The sequence below is a fragment of the Nannospalax galili genome, unplaced genomic scaffold (assembly GCF_000622305.1).
Source record: "Nannospalax galili isolate Female #2095 unplaced genomic scaffold, S.galili_v1.0 scaffold923, whole genome shotgun sequence".
In the NCBI taxonomy this organism is placed as follows: domain Eukaryota; kingdom Metazoa; phylum Chordata; class Mammalia; order Rodentia; family Spalacidae; genus Nannospalax; species Nannospalax galili.
The window spans coordinates 493,754-505,434 of record NW_008349753.1 but is presented as its reverse complement, the minus strand read 5'-3'; the positions used below and the strand labels follow the sequence as shown (position 1 = coordinate 505,434).

At 41.8% G+C, this 11,681-nt stretch overlaps 1 pseudogene; it reads left to right on the top strand.

The window, feature by feature from the left end:
• The first annotated feature begins 9,158 nt into the window (after positions 1 to 9,158).
• Positions 9,159 to 9,258, top strand: LOC115072685 (annotated as a pseudogene).
• The last annotated feature ends 2,423 nt before the right edge of the window (positions 9,259 to 11,681 follow it).

Below are 11,681 nucleotides of genomic sequence, written 5' to 3'. Positions count from 1 at the left end.
TACATACATATGACACAACAGTGATTTATTAGAGACTGGAATATGGAGGAGAGAAGAAAAAGAGAGACTGGGGCCAATGAGCTGGCTCAGCAGGTAAAGGGGCTTGTGAAGAAAATCTGATGACCAGAGTTTGATCCCTGCAACCCACAGTGGAAGGAGAATACTGACTCCCAAAAGTTGTCTTCTGACATCCACATGGATGCTGTATCATACACATGCCTGTGCATGTGCACACACATACTACTACCACCACTACTACTAATAATAATAATATAAAATAAAATATTAAAAGGGGGAAAGGAGAATCCCCATAATTTGCTCAAAAAAGTCATAATCATATATAACTCATTATATACTAATTAAAACTTAAATAAATGTTTAAAAATTTAAGAAGTGAGATGTTAGATTTGATTAGTGCCTGATGGAAACATCGCATTGAACCCATTAATATACACAGTTAAGGTGAGTTGGCGACGGTGGATGGTGGAGGGTATTACTTGATTTTATCATCCTATCCGTTTGCTTCAAATCCACCTTCAAATTCTAAAACCCAGATCTGCGAGCCAAGACCTAGAGGAACTGTTTTTGGCTGCTTGGCATTTCTTTCTTGCCCAATTCACCATCCCGTGGCTAATTAAATTCTCATCTGGAAGAAGACAGGCAACACCAACTGTCCTAATGAATGAAGCTGATGTCCAGCTCTTTTCTGCTGGGGGTGGGACTTGAGAGCGGGGGTCATAGCCCCCACTCCATCTGAGCTTTCTCAAATTAATGGTGTCTAGGTGGGAGTACTTTTAAACTACAGGTTGCTTAAATTTGTTCATTATTGGCTTTTTAAAAAAATCATGAATATTTCAGCATTGAAAGAAAATACTTAGACTATTAACAAGCAGAATGAAACCATTACTCAACCATTTTGACCTAAGAAAGCCACAATTCACACAATCTATGGAGGAACCTGGGTTTATTTACTTGAAGAAATCTTAGTGTTTTGCCTTCTGTTTTGGAAAGTTTGGGGATTAGTCTTTAAAGTAAAAGCAGAAGATGAAGAGATGGCTCAGTGGTTAAGAGTGCTGGCTGCTCTTGCAGAGGACCCAAGTTCAGTTCCCAGCACCAGCATGGCAGCTAACAACAGTCTGAGACTTCATTTCCAAGGGATCCAATCCCCTCTTCTGGCCTCCTTGGGTATTACATGACATGAGTGAGCTTATATACATGCAGGTAAAACACTCATACACATAAAATCAAAATTAATTAAATAATTAATTACAAAATAAAGTAAAAGTAAGGGGCTGTGGATGTGGATCAGTTGGTTAGCGTGTACGAAACCCTCAGTTCAATCCCCAGGAGTTGATAAATCAGGGAGTGGTGGTGCATGCTTATAATCCAAGTACACAGAAGGAGGAGGCAGGACAATCTGGCTCTCAAGGTTTTGTTTTTGTTTTTGTTTTTGTTTTTAATGAGACAGAGACTCATGTAGCCCAGGTTGGCCTCAAACTTGTTATGTAACTGAGGATGACCTTGAACTTGATTCTCCTACCTCTACCTTTTGAGTGCTAGGATTATAGGCCTTCTACCTTGTCTGTTTATTTTCAGTGCCAGGAAGTGAACCCAGGACTTCACGAACGGTAGGCAAGCAATCTACACTATTGGAATCAGTGGAAACATCAAGAAGCGAGGCTAATGGGGTCTCTTTAATCATCCTTTCAGAGAGAAGAGTGGAACTCTAGACTATTGCTCTTCCCTTTTCCACTCTCCAGCAATGAGGTGGAAGGTTTTTCTCCACCACACATGTCCTCCATGAAGGGCCACCACAGGTCCAAAGCCATGGGGCCTATTGATTATAGACCAGAAGCTTCAAAACTGTGATCCAAAAGAAGCCTTCATTTCTTTATATAAATGAACTAACTCTGGTATTTGTTGTACCAGAAATGCTGCTTAGGTTAGCTTCTCGTTTTCCTATTAGTTACTTTTCTTTTTTATTAAAATATTTTATTATTTTTACTTTATGTGTATGAGTATATTGCCTGGATGTGTGTAAGTGCACCTGTGTTGTGCAATGCTCACGTAGGTCAGAAGAGGGTTTCAGGTCCCCTGGAACTGGAGCTACAGACAGTTGTTAGCCTCCATGTGGGTGCTGGGAACTGAACCCAGGTCTTCTGCAAGAGCAGCCAGTGCTCTTAACCACTGAGCCATCACTCCAGCTCCAATTACTTTTCTTTTTAAAAAAGATTTATTTTTATTATTTTGAAATGTGGGGTGTGTGTGTGTGTGTGTGTGTGTGTGTGTGTGTGCAGGTGCCCTCAGAGGCCAGAGGTGTCAGATACCCCTGGAGCTGGAGTTACAGGCAGTTGTGAGCCACCTGACATGGGTGCTAGGAAACACACTTGGTTCCTCTGGAAGGCCGGAAGAGCAGTACACACTCCTAACCACTGAGTTATCTTTGGCGCACATCTTTCACCCCCCCCCTTTTTTTTTTGGTGCTGTGACCAAATATCTGAGAAGAAACGACTTATGGTAAGAGGGGTTTATTTGAATTTACTGTTCAAAGGATCCAGTCTATCATGGTGGGGAAGGCATGGTGGCAGGAGCAGGAGCCAGCTGGTCACACTGTGTCTAAGGTCAGAGGAAGATGAATGTTGGTGCTCAGCTCATCTCCTTCTCATTCAGTACAGGACCCCAGCCCATGGAGTGGTGACACCCATATTTAGAGTGGGTCTTCCCACCTCAGTTAACTCCATCTAGAAACTCACTAACCATCATGTTTATCCTGATATTATGAGCTCAGCAACTAGATCTGGGAATGAGTGTGCTACTTCTGGGTTGCAAATAAGGATCCTTGGTGCTCTGGCCACTACCTCTGCTTCTTAAGGAGCCTTAGCAAACTGGGAGGGCAAGTGCTAGGCTGTATGGGAAATAGTCCAGGTAAATATATGGGATGGTAATAAATAGCTCCTTATTCAAGAGTCCTTTCTCTACCCTTAAGGATCTAGAATTGGAGAAATATCTGAGTATCAAACTCATCATATTATTTTTATTTTAAAGCACTTGTACATATTTTTTGTGCTAGGTATTTACTATGCTAAAGAGACTTTGTCATTTTAGATCAATAAATTGGCTGGGTGACTCTAAAATAGGAAACTGAATACCTATTTTGAGTTAAAAAATTATGTTTAAATGCAGTGTTGGAATGAATATTCATGAGAACATAAGGTTCAACATATTTATAATGTTAATTTGTTAGATTTATAAGAGTTATTTAAGTACATGAGAATATCTTATTTGTTAAGTCAAATAATTGAAGTACAAAAAGGAAATTTAATATTCAATGTATTAAATTTAGGTAATCAGGGAAACATGTCAAAAGGAATTTAATTTGCAAATAGGGCTAAACATTTTCATGGTTTTGCTCGTGTTAAATTATATTAACAGAATAATACAATTAGGAATATAAATTTGAAAGCTTAAAGAATAACTAGGTTTGAAAATGCTTTGGGCTAGGTGTGGCTTATGTTTATAATCCCAGCACTCAAGAGACTGAGTCTGGAGGTTTGCTGGGAGTTCAAGTGCCTCTGGGTAATACAGTGAGCTCCAGATCAGCCTGGGCCAGAGTGTTGCAAAAAAAACCAAAAAACAAAAGACAAAACAAGAAAATGATTTTTTTTGAGGAGGGGAGCAGGGTCTCACTGTATTCCTGGCTGTCCTGGAACTCACTACATAAACCAGGCTAGTCTTGAGTCCACAGAGATCTGCTTGCCTCTGCTTCCCTCCTGAGTGCTGGATTAAAGGTGTGTACCACCATGCCTGGCCTAAAAAATGCTTTTAAAAAACAGATCATTTATTTATCAAGAAAATGATTTTTTTTGAGGAGGGGAGCAGGGTCTCACTGTATTCCTGGCTGTCCTGGAACTCACTACATAAACCAGGCTAGTCTTGAGTCCACAGAGATCTGCTTGCCTCTGCCTCCCTCCTGAGTGCTGGATTAAAGGTGTGTACCACTATGCCTGGCCTAAAAAATGCTTTTAAAAAACAGATCATTTATTTATTTTTTATTCTGTGTTTTGCCTGTATGTATATAAGTGTACCCATGTAATGCAATGCCCTTGGAGGCCAGAAGAGGGTGTTGGATGCCCTGGAACTAGAGTTACCGATGACTGTTTGCCATCATGTGGTGCTGGGAATTGAACTTGGGTCCTCTGGAAGAACAGCTCGTGCTCTTAACTTCTGAGCCATCTCTCCAGCCCCTAGAAAATACTTTTATAACTTTAAGAAATTGTGGATTAGTTATCAAAGTAATTTAATCATTTGCTGTCATCTGCATCTGAAACATCCCCAGTGGCCCACAGGTTCAAAGCTTGATCTCTAGTTGGCACTGTTGAGAGGTGGCGATCCGTTAAGAGGTGGGTCTGGGGGCCATCTTTAGGTCACTGGGCCTGTGACCTTGAAGGTGATAGTGGGCATCTGCCCTTCCCCTTTCCATTGCTCTCTCCCTGCAGCTTGCTCCATGACACATTTCTGCTAAATAGGCTACTTCCCAGCAGATGCCCAAACAAGAGGACCAGCCAACCCTGGGCCGAAACCTCCAAAACCATGAACCAAAAGAGTCCTTTCTATTTTAAAATTTAATTATCTAAGGTATTTTATTACAACAATGCAAAGCTGACTGACACATAATTTAAATGTTTTCTTTTGTATACAGAAACTATCCAAAGGGCACACACACAGAGCCACCAAAATTTAAAATAACGTAGCTTTACATAAAGATTTAATAGTGTCCACTACACACATAAGGAAATTGAGGCTTATCAAGGGCAAGTCATTGACACTATAAGAGTTTCAGAGTTTGACATGCATCTCTGGTTCTGAAAGTTGACTGTTCCTCCCACTCACCACAGTGCTGGATGGGATCTAGGAGATTCACTTAGTATAAAGTGATCCTAAGAAGATAAAATTCAGAAATGGTCTGGCATGGGTTCCTTTGTTTTTTCTGAGTCACAACAAAATTGTACTAGTCAGTTTTCATATTTGTCACTGTGACCAAAACCTCTGACAGGAATAGTTTAAGGGAGAAAAGGTTTATTTTGGCTCATGATTTCAAAGAGTTCCAGCCCAGCATGGAGAAGGCATGGAAGACTTCACGGAGGCAGGAATGTGGCAGCGGCTCATTCCAGGAAGCAAAGACAGCAAGCAGAAGCCTGAAGCTTGTAGAACACCCACCCCTACTGACCTACTCTTAGACTCCACAACCCCAAATCCCAAAGCATCCCAACGGCACTACCAGCTGGAGAGCAAGGGTTAAAACCCATGAGCATGTTGGGGACACTTCATGCTCAAACATGACTATAATTAACAATAACCATCAAGAAGGGTTTGCTCTGAGTAATGTGGCTGTCACCACAGAGCAAATGCATACTGACATCAGAGTTAGAGTTGCAGGAAGTCTCTAGGATTAAGTAAAAAGGTGAAGATAAGCCAAGTCAGTTGTTATTTACCGTGAAAGATGACCTAGAAAGCAAAACTGCTTGAAAATTAAATATGGAAGCTTTTCACTTCTTTTTATTTGTTTAAAGTTTTTATGTTAACATCGAAGTAATGGCTTCATCATGGCATCGTCATAGGTTTGTAACATACTTTGCTCTCATTTGTTCCCATGGCACACGGCCTTCCCCATGCGCCAGCCTCCTTCTGGCTGGTTCCCTGTCTTCTCAGTTTGTCTTAGTTACTTTCTATTGCTGTGATAAAAACACTGACCAAAACCAACTCGGGGAGGAAAGGGTTTATTTGACTCACAGCACAGTCCATCAACAAAGGAAGCCAGGGCAGGAACCTGGAGCACAGACCATGGAAGAATGCTGCTTACTGGCTTGCTCCCCTAGTCGTTGCTCAGCCTGCTTTCTTACACAACCCAGGACCACCTGCCCAGGGGTGGGACCACCCACAGTGGGCTGGGCCCTCCCACATCACTCAACAATCAAGAAAATAACTGCACAGACTTGGCCACAGGCCAATCCAATGGAGACAATTTCTCAGTTGAGACTCTCTCTACCCAGGTGTGTCAAGTTGACAACGGAAGCTGTCCAGCACACAGTTCATCTCCTCTTCTGCTTTCTCTATCATGTGTGCTCCATCACCCTGTTTATTTCCCACTTCCTCTAAGATCCCTTTCTCTCCTGTCATGATCCCCTTTCTAGTTTTGTGATCTACACACACACACATCCCACACCTCCTCCCGTGTACACACAATTTTAAAACTAGGTTCTACATACAAGAGAAAACATTCAGTATTTGTCTTCTGTGTTTGACTTACTTGCTAAACATAATGATTTCCAGTTGCTCCTATTTTCCCACAAATGTCATGCTTTCATTTTTGTTTATGGATACATAAAGGTTCGTTGTGTATATGTACCACATTTTCATTATTCAGTCCTCTGTTGATGGACATCTAGCTTGGCTCCATTTCCTGGCCACTGTGAACAGTGTAGCAATAAACATGGATGTGCAAATATTTCTGTGATATGTTGACTTAGAGGCCTTGAGATATATACTCAAGAGTGGTTTAGATGGGTCCAGTGGTGGTTCTATTTCTAAGTTTTTGAGGAATCCTTACACTGATTTCCATAGTGGTTGCATATATTACATTCCCATCAGCAGTAAATGGGGCTCCTCTTTCCCCACATATTCACCATTTGTTGTCATTTGTTTTCTTGATGTTGGTCATTCTGACTGGGATGAGTTGGAGTTTTAAGCAGTTTTAATATCCATTTTCCTGATGGCTAAGGATGTTGAACATTTTTTCAAGTATTTATTGGCCATTTGTAGTTCTTTTGAGAGCTTTCTATTCAGTTCATTAGCCTGTTTATTCATTGGATTATTGGGGATATGTGGTGTTTAATTTTTGAAGTTCTTTATGTATTCTAGATACTACTCTCCTCTGTGATGTGTAGCTAGCTTACATTTCCCATTCCATGGGCTCTTTAGTGGTTGTTTCCTTTGCCATGTAGGAACTTTTTAATTAAAAAAAATATTTATTATTAAAAAAATTTATTATTATTTATTTTATGTGTATGACTGTATTGCCTGTATGTATGTTGGTACGCCTGGGTCATGCAATGCCTACAGAGGTCAGAAGAGGCATTGGATCCCATGGACCTGGAGTTACAGAGGGTTGTTAGCTGCCATATGAATGTTGGAATTCGAACCCAGATTTTATGCAAGTGCAGGCAGTACCCCTAACCACTGAGTAATCTGTCCAGTCCCCAACAATTTTTAAATGTGTAGAATACCATTTGTCAATTCTTGGGATTATTTCTTGTGTTATTGAAGTCCTTTCTGAAAGTCTCTGTCTGTGCCTAGATCTTGAAGTGCTTTATCTATGCTTTCTTCTAGACAGATTAAAAGTTTCAAGTATTACATTAAAGTCTTGATCTATTTTGAATTGATTTCGGAGCAGTGTGAGGAATGTGGATCTAGTTGCACATTCTTCGCCATGTAGAAATCTAGTTTTTGCATCACCTGTTAGAGGCTTTTTCTTCAATGTATTTTTTTTAATACCTTTGTCAAAAATTAGGTGGTTGTAGCTATGCGAGTCTATTTCAGGATCCTGTATTCTGTTCCATTGGTCCACATGTCTACTTTTGTGCCAGCACCATGGTGGTTTTGTTACTATGGCTCTGCAGTATAATTTGAGATCAGGCACCATGATGCCTCCAGCATTGCTGTTTCTGTTTAAGACTGATTTGGTTATTTGGGTCTTCTGCGCTCCATAGGAATTGTGAAGTTATGTTTTTCTAGTTCTCTGAAGAGAAGTTTTGCTTAATTTAGAGTTTGTTTCCTAATTGATTATTATTGGTTATATAAATTGATTTTTATACCAAGTAACCTTGTTAAAATTAATCAATTCTGATATTCTTGTACTTTTTGGGGGGCTCTTTTTGAGACAGGGTCTCCCTGTAGCCCCAGCTGTCCTGGAACTCACTATGTAGACCAGACTGGCCTTGAACTCACAAAGATCCACTTGCCTCTGCCTCCCAAGTGCTGGGATTAAAGGCGTGCGCCACCACACGTGGCCTCTTCTTGTACTTTTAAATTTATAGTTGTATCATCTTCAAATCTTGACAATTTTATTTCTTCTGTTTCCCTTCCCTCCCTCCTTCCCTCCCTCCCTCTCTCCTTCTCCCCCCCCTTTCCTTCTTTCCTTTGTATAGCACTGACTGATTCTGTTTTAGTTTGGGTTCTCTGAAGGCAGTCTCCTAGCTGGAGATCAGCATACAGGAGATCTTTAGGGAATGTTCTGGAGTTCATGAGGCAAGGTAAGGAAGCAAAAATGAGTTGTTGAGCCAGGGCTCAGCCTTAGCAAAGCCATATCTGACCCCATGGTTCAAGCGAGGGACTCTAGATAATGCCATACTTGGGACAAGTGGGTTGAATCTTTGTCCCCCAACCCTGATCTCTCATTAACTGTCCCTGGATGTGACTTTCAGCTAGCTGTCTTCAGCCAAGGCAGTCCCCCAGAGGCTGATGATTGTAGGCTCTCTTCCAGTAGCACTCTTGAGGGCAGAGGAGCATGTCCTTCATTCCCAAACAGTGATCTGGACCAAGAACTCCAAGATTGTTCTAGTTTGATTTCTGTTGCTATGATAAGACAACTCTGACCAAAAGCAACTTGTGAAGGAAAGGGTTAATAAGCTTATACTTCCAGGTCACAGTCCATCATTCAGGGAAGTCAAGGAACTTGAAGACAGGCCTGCTTGAGTTTCACATAGAATTACCACTAACTCAGGAACTCAAACAGCTAAGGAAGTCAGCAGAAACCATGGAGGAACACTGCTTTCTGGCTTGCTTATGCTCATGTTCAGTGAGTTTTGTTATACAGCTCAGGACCACCTGCCCAGGGAATGGTGCTGCCCACCATGGGCTGGGCCTTCCTACATCAATTAACTATCAAAGCAATCCCTCACAGACATGCCCACAGACCAACCTGATAAAGGAAATTACTCAGTTGAGACTCTTTATTTTCAAGTGATTCTAAGGCTAACTAAGGCTAACTAAGACCAAGACAATGTTGGAAAAATTGATCAGCTGGTGATGCTCTCCTTTGAGCTTACCAGTTTGCCCCCATTCTTAAAGATACTTTTATTACATGTAAGAATTCTAGGCATGCTGTCTTTGGCAGCATACAAAATTAAAACTATACAGAGTACATTAACATGGCCTCTGAGCAAGGGTGACATGAAAATTCATGAATCGTGCCATATTTTTATACCCTTAAATAAAAGCTACTTTCAACCCTAACCAGAGAGGTTCCTAATTTCTTTTTTAAAAAATACTTGTTTTCATTTTATGTGTATGAGTATATTGCCTGTATTTGTGTAAGTGTACCCCTGACATGCAATGCCCACATGGAACTGGAATTATGGATAGTTGTTAGTGGGTGCTGGGAATTGCACCCTGGTCCTCTGCAAGAGCAGCCAGTGCTCTTATCCGCTGAGCTATCTCTCAGTCCCAGAAGCTCCTATTTTCAATGAAAGGTGATACACCTGTCAGTTTTTATTGTCAACTTGACAAAACCTACGGTCACCTGGGAAGAAGTCTCAACTGAGGAATTTCCCAGATCAGATGGGCCTATGGTCATGCCTGTAAGAGACTGTCTTGATTGATGATTGATATTGGAGGGATCAGGCCACTGTGGGCAGCACAATCCTTAGGGAGGTGGGCCTGGCCTGTATAAGAAGCTAGCTGAGCATAAGCCAGGGAGTGAGCCAGTAAGCAGCCTTCTTCCTACTTGGTTCTAGCCTCCACTCCAGCCTTGAGTCCTGCCCTGTTTTCCCTCAATGATGGGCTGTGAGGAAGTGTAAGCTGAAATAAACCCTTTCCTCCCCTACATTGCTTTTGGTCATGGCATTTATCACAACAACAGAAAGCAAACTAGAATAGGCAGTGAAGGTTAGAATGCCCAAGATGCTTAGAATAAGTGAAGCTTACTATAAGAGAGCTCAGCCCTAAACAAGTCGTTTATACAAAGGCTCAGGGAATGTTGCAGAAGAGGGGACAGAGGAATGTAAGGGCCAGGACATCTGGAGAAGGACCACAAATCCCTTCCTCTAGACACAACACAGGCAATGTGGTCATGAACTCACAGAAGCTATGATTCCTTGCACAGGACAGGCTGGGGAGGGGCTCATAGGGCCCTGTCAGTTACTGCTGAACTAGATCATTGATGGCCTCTGGGAGATGGGAGCCACTGTCTTCCACTCTGTATTCACTGGTGTGCTCTGCAGCTCCAATGTATAGTTCTGATTCCAAGGCCACACAGATGGCCTTGGTCGAACCCAGAGGGACATAAACAAACAAGACACGTGGGAAAGAGATTAGTGGGTATCACAGTTGGCTTTGGTTGTCAACTTAAAGGTACCTCAATTGGGGAATTTCTCTATTGGATTGGCCTGTGGGCATGTCTGTGAGGCATTTTCTTGATTGTTGAGTGATGTGGGAGGGCCCAGCCTACTACAAGTGATGCCATCCCTGGGCAGGTGGGCCTGGGTTGTATAAGAAAGCTGGCTGACCAACAAGCCAGAGGCACAAGCCAGCGATCAGCGTTCCTCCATGGTCCGTGCTTAGTTCCTGTCTCTAGGTTTCTGTTTAAGCCTTCCCTGGATGGACTCTGCTGTAAGCTAAAGTAAACCCTTTTCTCTCCAAGTTGTTTTTGGTTAGAGTGGTTTATCACAGCAATAGAAAGCAAACTAGGACATAGGGAAAGAGATTTGGACAGGGGAGAGAGGAAAATGGGAGAACAGTGGTGGGAGCAATCAAAATGCGTTATGTATATGTATGAAACTGTCAAAGAACAAATTTGATTTTTAAAATCTCACTCTGGTACACACTGAATTCCACAATTGCTGTGCTGAAGTCAGCTATAAATCTACCAGTGCTTGCTCTGAAGGAATCTGAGGTCATAGTCTTGGGACTCCACCCCCTCAATCCCTGCCCACTTCCTGTCTGTTCCTCTTATCTATGTTAGTTGTCAAACAGCTTATTTTCCTCTCACTTGGGAAGGGAGGAGGGATAGGGACTTGTGTGTAGGTACCCTTCATCCTAACTCTCAGGGTTTAGTCCTTCAGGATCCCAGTTTATCCAAAGCCCCTCCATGTGTGGAACCTGAACTTTGACTTCTCTCTTTTTTTTTTTTTTTTAAAGAAAAGTTTTATTTATTATTTTTATTTTGTGCGTATGCATGTATTGCCTGTGTGTAGGTAAGTGCACCCGTGTCATGCAATGCCCATGGAGGGCAGAAGGGGCTGTTGGAGCCCCAGGAACTGGAGTTATGGACAGTTGTTAACTGCCATGTGGGTGCTGGGATTTGAACCTGGGTCTTCTGCAAGAACAGTCAGTGTTCTTAACCACTGAGCCATCTCTCCAGCCCCCTGACTTCTCTTTACCTTATACATCTTCTAAGCTGAAGTTGAGGTGTTGAGTATCAGCAAATGTTCCCAGGATGAATGAGAGGTTCTGGCACCCATAACTTGCTTACTTATGAGGTTTGGATGATGTCATGGTAAACCCATCATAACTGAAAATATTGTAAGCTGAAAATGAACTTAATACACCTAAACTGCCCCACGCCCTTACCTTGTGTTATTATTTGTTTTAAATATTTCGTTTATTATTTTTACTTTTTTTTTTTT